The sequence below is a fragment of the Pteropus vampyrus genome, unplaced genomic scaffold (assembly GCF_000151845.1).
Source record: "Pteropus vampyrus isolate Shadow unplaced genomic scaffold, Pvam_2.0 Scaffold19, whole genome shotgun sequence".
In the NCBI taxonomy this organism is placed as follows: Eukaryota; Metazoa; Chordata; class Mammalia; order Chiroptera; family Pteropodidae; genus Pteropus; species Pteropus vampyrus.
This window is the reverse complement of record NW_011888800.1, coordinates 9276980-9284811: the sequence shown is the minus strand read 5'-3', so window position 1 is coordinate 9284811 and position 7832 is coordinate 9276980. Positions and strand designations below refer to the sequence as shown.

Sequence of the window (7832 nt, the reverse complement as noted above, 5' to 3'; positions counted from 1 at the left end):
ATGATCCTGACACTTTTGAATAGTACTGATTAAGAATTTTGTAGAATGTCCCTCAATTTGGCTTTGTCTGATGTTTTCTCATTATTAGATCGAGGTCATAGATTTTTGAGAAAACTCTCACAGAAGACGTGTGCCCTTCTCAGCACATCCTATCAGGGATACATGACATTGACATGTCTAACTACTGGTGATACTAACCTTGATCATTCGCTTAAGGTCATATCTGCCAGGTTTCTCCACCATAAGGTTACTATATTTCCTCTTTGTAATTAACAATATTTTGTGGAAGATATTCGGTGACTATGTAAATATCCTGTTTCTTCTTAAGCCTTCATTCACTTGTTTTTTCTTTTTTACATAAACGTTATTTTAGAATAATTTTACATTTGCAGAAAGCTTTCGAAGACACTATATAGGATTCCCACATACCTTTTCACTTATTTTTCCCTATTGCTAACATCTTACATAAACGTTTGTCACAACTATTGAACAACCAACATTGATATATTACTGTTAACTAAATTCCATACTTATTTGGATTTCATTACTTCACCCAGTGATTTTCACATTCAATTGGTCAAGGGTCCTGGCTGTAGCAATTATAACTGTGGTGTTGTAATGGTGATTTTCTCTTTCCTTAATTTTTTCTACATCATTAATTGAAATTATTCTATAAAGAATGATCATCCCTTCTCTTTATTTATTTATTTATTTATTTATTCATTCATTCATTTATTTATTTATTTATTTATTCATTTATTCAAGCTTTTGTTTATATCATTGTGGACTCATGGAAATTTATTATATTCTTTGGATTATAATATAATGTTATCATTATTTATTTTGATGATAGATTATTTCAGCTTTGGTCATTGGGAGCTCTTTCATTTTAGCATCTATGTCCTTTTGACATGTTCTCATCTCTTTTCTTTTCCTTTCTTACTTTCTGGCACTGTGCATGTAATTTTTACGTAAACCTAATAGACACTGTCATCTAGGTGGCTATCTTTTAGTTAAATGTTTATTATTTTCTTCCTCAGTTGACATTTTAACTTTTTTCCTTCCTTATTTTTATCACCCGAGCATTATAATTATCCAAAATTACACTGAAAGGCCAAGTCATGGAAAACAAACTAAGAAAGGAAAGAGAGTGAGACCTAAGCAGATAGAGCTTACTTCTCTACTCCTTCCTTTATTGATAGTCTTGGGCAAGTCATCCAACCTCTCTAAGTCTCGGTTTACTCATCTATAAAATGGTGACAATAGTAATAATATTTACCTTGTGGAGTCAGAAAGATTAGATGAGTTAAATGTCATAAGATGAGAAACAACCTTGTTATTTATAAGTTTTATATAAAGTTGTAGAGTCATCTCTGTATCATAGCACAAGGGCACTATATCCTATTTTAATTATTTGGCAATGATTGTTAAGAAAATGTTTTTATGATTACATAGAGAGATCCATTCAAGAGAGAACAATGAACAATTGAAATTGTACTAGCCAAAAAACTGAGCCTGGAACCAGATTAATGTATTTACTCAGATGCAATCTCATCTCTATAATTATTCATTTGAAAAACTGAGGATTATACTGGTAATAAGCATGACCCCTCTGTCTTTCAGACATTAAAATGAAGGCTTCGTCTCTACTAAAATAAAAATATGTCAGGGTCAAATTATTTTCCCTCCAAAGCCATGCTATGTTTTCTAAACCAATATTAAGCATCATGTGGAAGCAATTCAAGTTGTAGAATTTAGTTGTTTGCTCAGAATGCTCATGCACATTGTTCATTAGTCAGTGAGATTAATGGAATATCCAACACATGTAAAGAATACCTACTGCAGGCACTACCCAGGATGTAACAGGCTTAGCACCCAATCTTGAGCAGAATGAAATCTACACTATCATTTTTGGAACCTGAAGTTAATGAAGGAAATTGTTTTGGCTTTACTTTTTCAAATCAAACTGGAATCTAAAGCTTAAGTGAATATATACAATGTGATTACAGAGAAACTTATCTAAGAGCCAGGAAAGGACAGAGTGAACTGAAAATCAAGAATCAGTGGAGGAAATGCTTTATTTTCTCTTTTTTCTATGGCTTGTTTCCTTATTTCTCTCTCTCTCTCTCTCTCTCTCTCTCTCTCTCTCTCTCTCTCTCTCTCTCTTTTCTGTCCTATGTCTCATTGTTTACCTCAGACTTCAGTTTTTGACTTGACCAAATTCTTCATGGACAGAGAATGAAACTGAGGACCAAATACATGTTTTATGGTGCAATACTTGAAAGTAGTTTAACATAGTGCATCATTAATCCTTTAAAAATGTTTATGAGAAGCACACAGAGCCCTTTCTATGGTTGAGCAAATCTAAAATAACTCAGTAACATACAATCAAATTTTTGTGTATAGTAAACTCAAAATTTGGGCTAATATAGTGATACTACTGAAAACTTCCAGCTTCTGATTCTAGCCTCACTCTAAGTCCCTTTTCCTCCTTCATGAAGTCTTAGCAATGGCATTAAGACAGCTGATTTTGAAAGGATCTAGAAAGCCAAGAATACAGACCAGAAACGCAAATTGATTTACTACATAGTAGCAGAGCCTCTCCTCTCTCTCTTAACTCCAACTTTGGCCTCTTATTTCTTGCCCTCAGTTTTAATTATTTTCAGCATAAATACTAAACAATTTGAACTTCAACTTCTCGAGTTGAATATAATTGCCAAATATCTGTCTTAAACAGAAAAGTAGCCTATAGTTTACCCTTTCCTTGATTTTTATGGCTTGGAACCATAACCAGGATGCACTATGACATTTCAACATTAAATGGAGCCAGATGCCCAACTGCCTTAAAACTTACAAATTAACAAGGAACACAGCCCACTTACTCAAAAACCCGACTTTGCTGTTGGGTTCACAAATGGACAGAGCTGAAGTTTTGTGGCGAATCATCTATTTAGTATATTTGAATGCTCAAGCCTCAGAGGACAGATGCCAGGTAAACAATTCTTTTAACTCATCTCACATGGATCAAAGAAAATGGATCAAATAAACAGAAATTAACCAAATTGTTTGTATATCTGGATTGCCAATCCCTCTACCCTTTGTTGTAAGCTTCAACAACAGCGGTCCCCAACTTTTTGTCACTAGGGACCGATGTTCCTATGAGAATCTAATGCCTGATGATCTGAGGTGAAGTTGAGGCAGTTATGACTGGGGAGAGGCTGTAAATACAGATGAAGCTTTGCTCCCTTACCCACTGCTCACTTTCTGCTGTGCGGCCCAGTTCCTAACAGGCCACAGACCGGTACCAGGCCACAGCCTGGGGGGTTAGGGACCCTTGTTCTACAGGACGGAAATCTAGCCTTTGATGGTTCACATCCTGATCTGCAGGGTGTGAACTTGGGGAAGAACCCTAGCTAATAGCAAGATTCTTGATAGTGTCTGAGTGATGCTTTTGCAAATAACTGTGTATTTGGTATAGGGACAGGTTTGCCTAGGCCCGAGAATATGGTTGTGGAAATGGGAGTCAGTTATAGGGTGTATGAGTATCTGTAGGAGATGGATGGAGGGTAATAGAGTCACAGACAAGTCTCATCTAGAATTTCAGCACAGACTGAGCAAACCATGTGATTCTTGAGAGACTCTGAGATTCTAATAAGAGATGAGCTACTTACAATTATTCCACTGCTTTCTGCCTTAGTTTCTTTATCTGTGAATAAGAATAAGAATGCTTATGTCCACTTACACCTCTGTTTCAGAGACATGATGAAAGGGGGTTACAAGGTTTAAAAAGTTCCTATTTTTGTCTATGGCCATGCCACCCTGAACAAGCCCAATCCTGTTTGATCTTGGAAGCTAAGCAGGGTCGAGTCTGGTTAATACTTGGATGGGAGACCACCTAGGAAGACCAGGTGCTGTAGGCATAAAAAATAAAAAATAAGGGATTGTAAGCTCTCAAAGTCCTTGCAATCTGTAAGGTCAACCAAGGGTTGCCCTGCCTAAAAAAATAAATGTATAAAAAGTACCTATTTTCAGTTTCTGGAGACTGAAAAGACTCTATCTTATGGGTAAGGAGCTTGGTGTGATGCACCATGTTAAAGTCAAGTGACTTTTGGAAGCCTAGTACTGAGCTTGTCCTTAGGAGATAACTGGTGGATTGAATGGATAAAGTACTACTCGATGCCTTTTAATCCAACTTTCCTTTATTTACTGCTTTGTTCGATAAACACTTCCAGGTGCCTACTCTATGTCAGGCACTGTGTTTGGCATTGGGAAGCTAGCAACGAAAACCTCACTCTCTTCCCACAAAAGCTTGTTGTCTATGTAAGAGGAGACCAATAAAAATGCTAACAGTTATAGTGGACAGGGGTAGGGACAGGGTTCTATAGGGACATAGAGCAGAGGCTTTCACTAACTGGGGTCAGAGAAAGCCTCAAAAAGGCAGTGGCATTTGAGTTGAACCTTGGAGAACATAAAGAGATAACCAAGTGGAAAATCTCAGAAGAATGAAATAGTCTACCTACAGCAATATCTGATAATAAGCTACAACTTGAAACAGTATGTCAAGAAGGACTATTAGATTGAGTAGTACAGAACAGAATTGCCCTGAAAGAGAGCACAAGAACTCAGAGTAAGGTCCTGTTTGCCATTTACTAATGTATCACTTTTGTTTGAATTAATATTAAAGGAGGGACTTCTATTCCAGTTTATGGTTGGAAGGAGTGGAGTATCTTTCCATAGCTAAGTCCCTAAGGGCAAGAGAGAGAACTGACCTTGCCAACACTGCTAGCTCATGCCCTTTCTCTCTTATCACTGTCAGTCTCCTAAAACGTGTAGTCTATACTCAGCGCCCCTACTTCCTTCTCTTCCATTCTCTTAGTAACTTCTTGAACTTTGACTTCCATCCCTGAGACTGCTTTCTATAAGATAACCAGTATTCTTTTTTTCAGTCAGTTTTATTTAGTTCACTTTATCTTCTCAGCAGTATTTATTCCGCTGACCACATTCTCTGATGGATGAACCTCTCTTTAGTGTCTTTTGGTGGCCCACCAGTTTATTTCCTTTGTCAGCATTTCTTCCCCTTTTTGTCTCCAACTGTGTATGCCCCTAAAGTTGTGCCTTGGCTTGGCTTTATATTCGTTCTCTAGCTCATTTTTATGCCCTTCTATTTCTGTATATCTACTCTTTCCAAATTCTAAGACTTAATCCTTAACCTGTGCTGAAATCAAAAGGCATGATAGTATGCAGATTAAAAGCATGGATTCTGGTGTCAGAGTTCTGAGTTCAGATCCAAACTGCCACTTACTAGCAGTATCATCTAATTTCCTTATCTGTAAAATGGGGATAATAATATAACTTACTTCATTGGATTATTGGAAGATTAAGTAGGTTAATGTAAAATACTTATAATAGTGCCTATTACATAGTAACTACTGTATATAAACTATAATTATTATTATGCTCTAAATTAATTTATTAATCTGCCCCAAGTACTTTTATATCCCTTAAATTTGCTCCTTACTTTTAGTTCCTATAATTTCTCTCTCTTCCTTGTAGAGCAGTGATTAAAATTATGGTCTTTTGTGTCAAAGTTGGGTTAATATTTTAGTTCTACTTTTTACCAACTGTATTAACTCGTGTAGCATACTTCATCTCTCCAAGCCTCCATCTCCTCTTATGTACCTGTATTATAGAATTGTAGTGAGGATTAAATGAGGTAATATATGTGAATGGGATGTATGAGTATAAGTCAAACAGTTAACAAATAGTAGTTACTGCATTGTTGTTACTATCTGATTTTCTATATTCTGCACAATGTTACATCTTCCACAAATCTTCCTCAGGCTGTTCTAACCACAGTGCTACCTCCCTCTTCTGAAATTCTGTAGCATTTGTTATCCGTACCACTTATTTGTTAGTTAGTATATGTCACTTTGTATTGTCACTTACCATTTTGTTAATATTTCTTCTCTCCCTGGTTTAAGTGTAAGCTCTTTGAAGATAGGGACCTTGTCTTACACCTCCTCGTAGCTTTAGCATCTAGCCCACTGTTTGGCAAAATAAATGGTGATAGACAATCCTAAATTTCAAATATCCAGGTTGGAGCTGATTATCTTTCTCAACAAAATCCACTTCCCTTTTTCAATTCCCCTGACTGTCTCTGTTAAGATGCTGCCTTTATCCGACCTCTTAGTTTAGAAATGTTTGACACCTCTCACGAATTTCTTATGTACAAAATCTCACTGAGTTCTACCAACTCTGCATGTGATTGGCTCAGTGCCTAGCACATAGCTCTTGATCAATAAGTGATGAATGAATCAAAATATAAATTACCAGATTTTTATTTTAAAATGTTTCTTATTTGCCTCTTTTCTTTATCTCTAGATAAAGAAAAGACCTCGTTGACTCAAAACTGGAATATAGAAACAGCTTTCTACCTGGCTTCTTAACTTCCTTCTTTCATTTCAATTTATCTTGCCTATTATTGTTAGATAAGTATTCCTCTTATTAATTAATTAAAAGTTTTTTTTTCAGTTACAGTGACATAACATATTATATTCGTTTCAGGTTTACAACATAGTGATTAGACATTTATATAACTTAGAAAGTGATCACCACCGTAAGTCTAGTACCCATCTGACACCATACATAGTTATTAGAATGTTATTAACTATATTCCCTATGCTGTACTTTATAGCCCCATGACTGTTTTTATAATTGGCAATTTGTATATCTAAATCCCTTCTCTTTTTCACCCATCCCCCTAAACCTTCTCGCATCTGGTAAGCATCAAAATGTTTTCTGTATCTGTGAGTTTGTTTCTGTTTTGCTGTTCATTTATTTGTTTTCTTTTTTTTTAGATTCCACATACAAGTGAAATTATATAGTATTTGTCTTTCTCTGTCTGACTTATTTCACTTAGCATAATACCCTCTAGGTTTATCCATGTTGTTTAGACAAATATTCTGAAAATATCATTTCTATTCACAAATATTATCTCATTTAATCCTCACAACAACCCATGAGGATGGTTTCTCTACTGCTTATGAATCAGTTAATACTGAGGCTAGTTTTCAAGGTCTCCCGCAGTTTGGTCTCATTCTATTTATCCTGACATTTTCTATCACCAATAACATTCACAAACTCCATTCTCCACCCAAGCTGGTACCACATGTCTTACATATTTTCTTCATAGCCACTCCAGACATCATGCCAAATCCTGCTTTAATCATGTTTTCAATCATGAAACACCTTTATCTTCCTTTTTTCACTTCAAAATTCACCTATCTTTTAAAAATAAACGAATTCCACTGAGAAATTTTCTTAGGCTGCTGTAACCTTCAGTTGTTTCTTTCTTCTTCATAACTCCCACATAAAATTTTTATTATTTTACTACCATGTAAATATTTACTCCAATTTATTACTGTCTAAGTATTTCTTGTAGGTCAGTATAGTCTCCCTAATTGTATCATAAATCTATTAAGAGAAGATCCCACAAATTATAATTCTATGTATGTTTTTTAGTGTCTAGCTGAGTACATAGTAGAAGCTCAAAAATACTTGGTTGATAAATATTATGAAAGCTAATCTGATCAAGTTGGTGTTTTGGGAAACATAGCTTTCTCAAATTTTGATCTAAGTTAAGATCTTTAATGTTTCCAAATAATTTGACCAAATGCCAGATCATGTTGTCTGTCTTATATTGTCTAGAAGGCAAAATGTTATTGTATCATTTATTTTAATAAAAAAATAGCTTGCTATTGATGAAAAGTGTCTCTCAAATTTATCTTTTTTTTTTTTATCTGAAAGCGATGGTACCTCCCATAGTAAATGCT

General features: G+C 35.3%; 1 pseudogene; it reads left to right on the top strand.

Moving 5' to 3' along the window:
- Nucleotides 1-3801: 3801 nt before the first annotated feature.
- LOC111736343 lies at nt 3802-3920 on the top strand (annotated as a pseudogene).
- Nucleotides 3921-7832: the final 3912 nt, after the last annotated feature.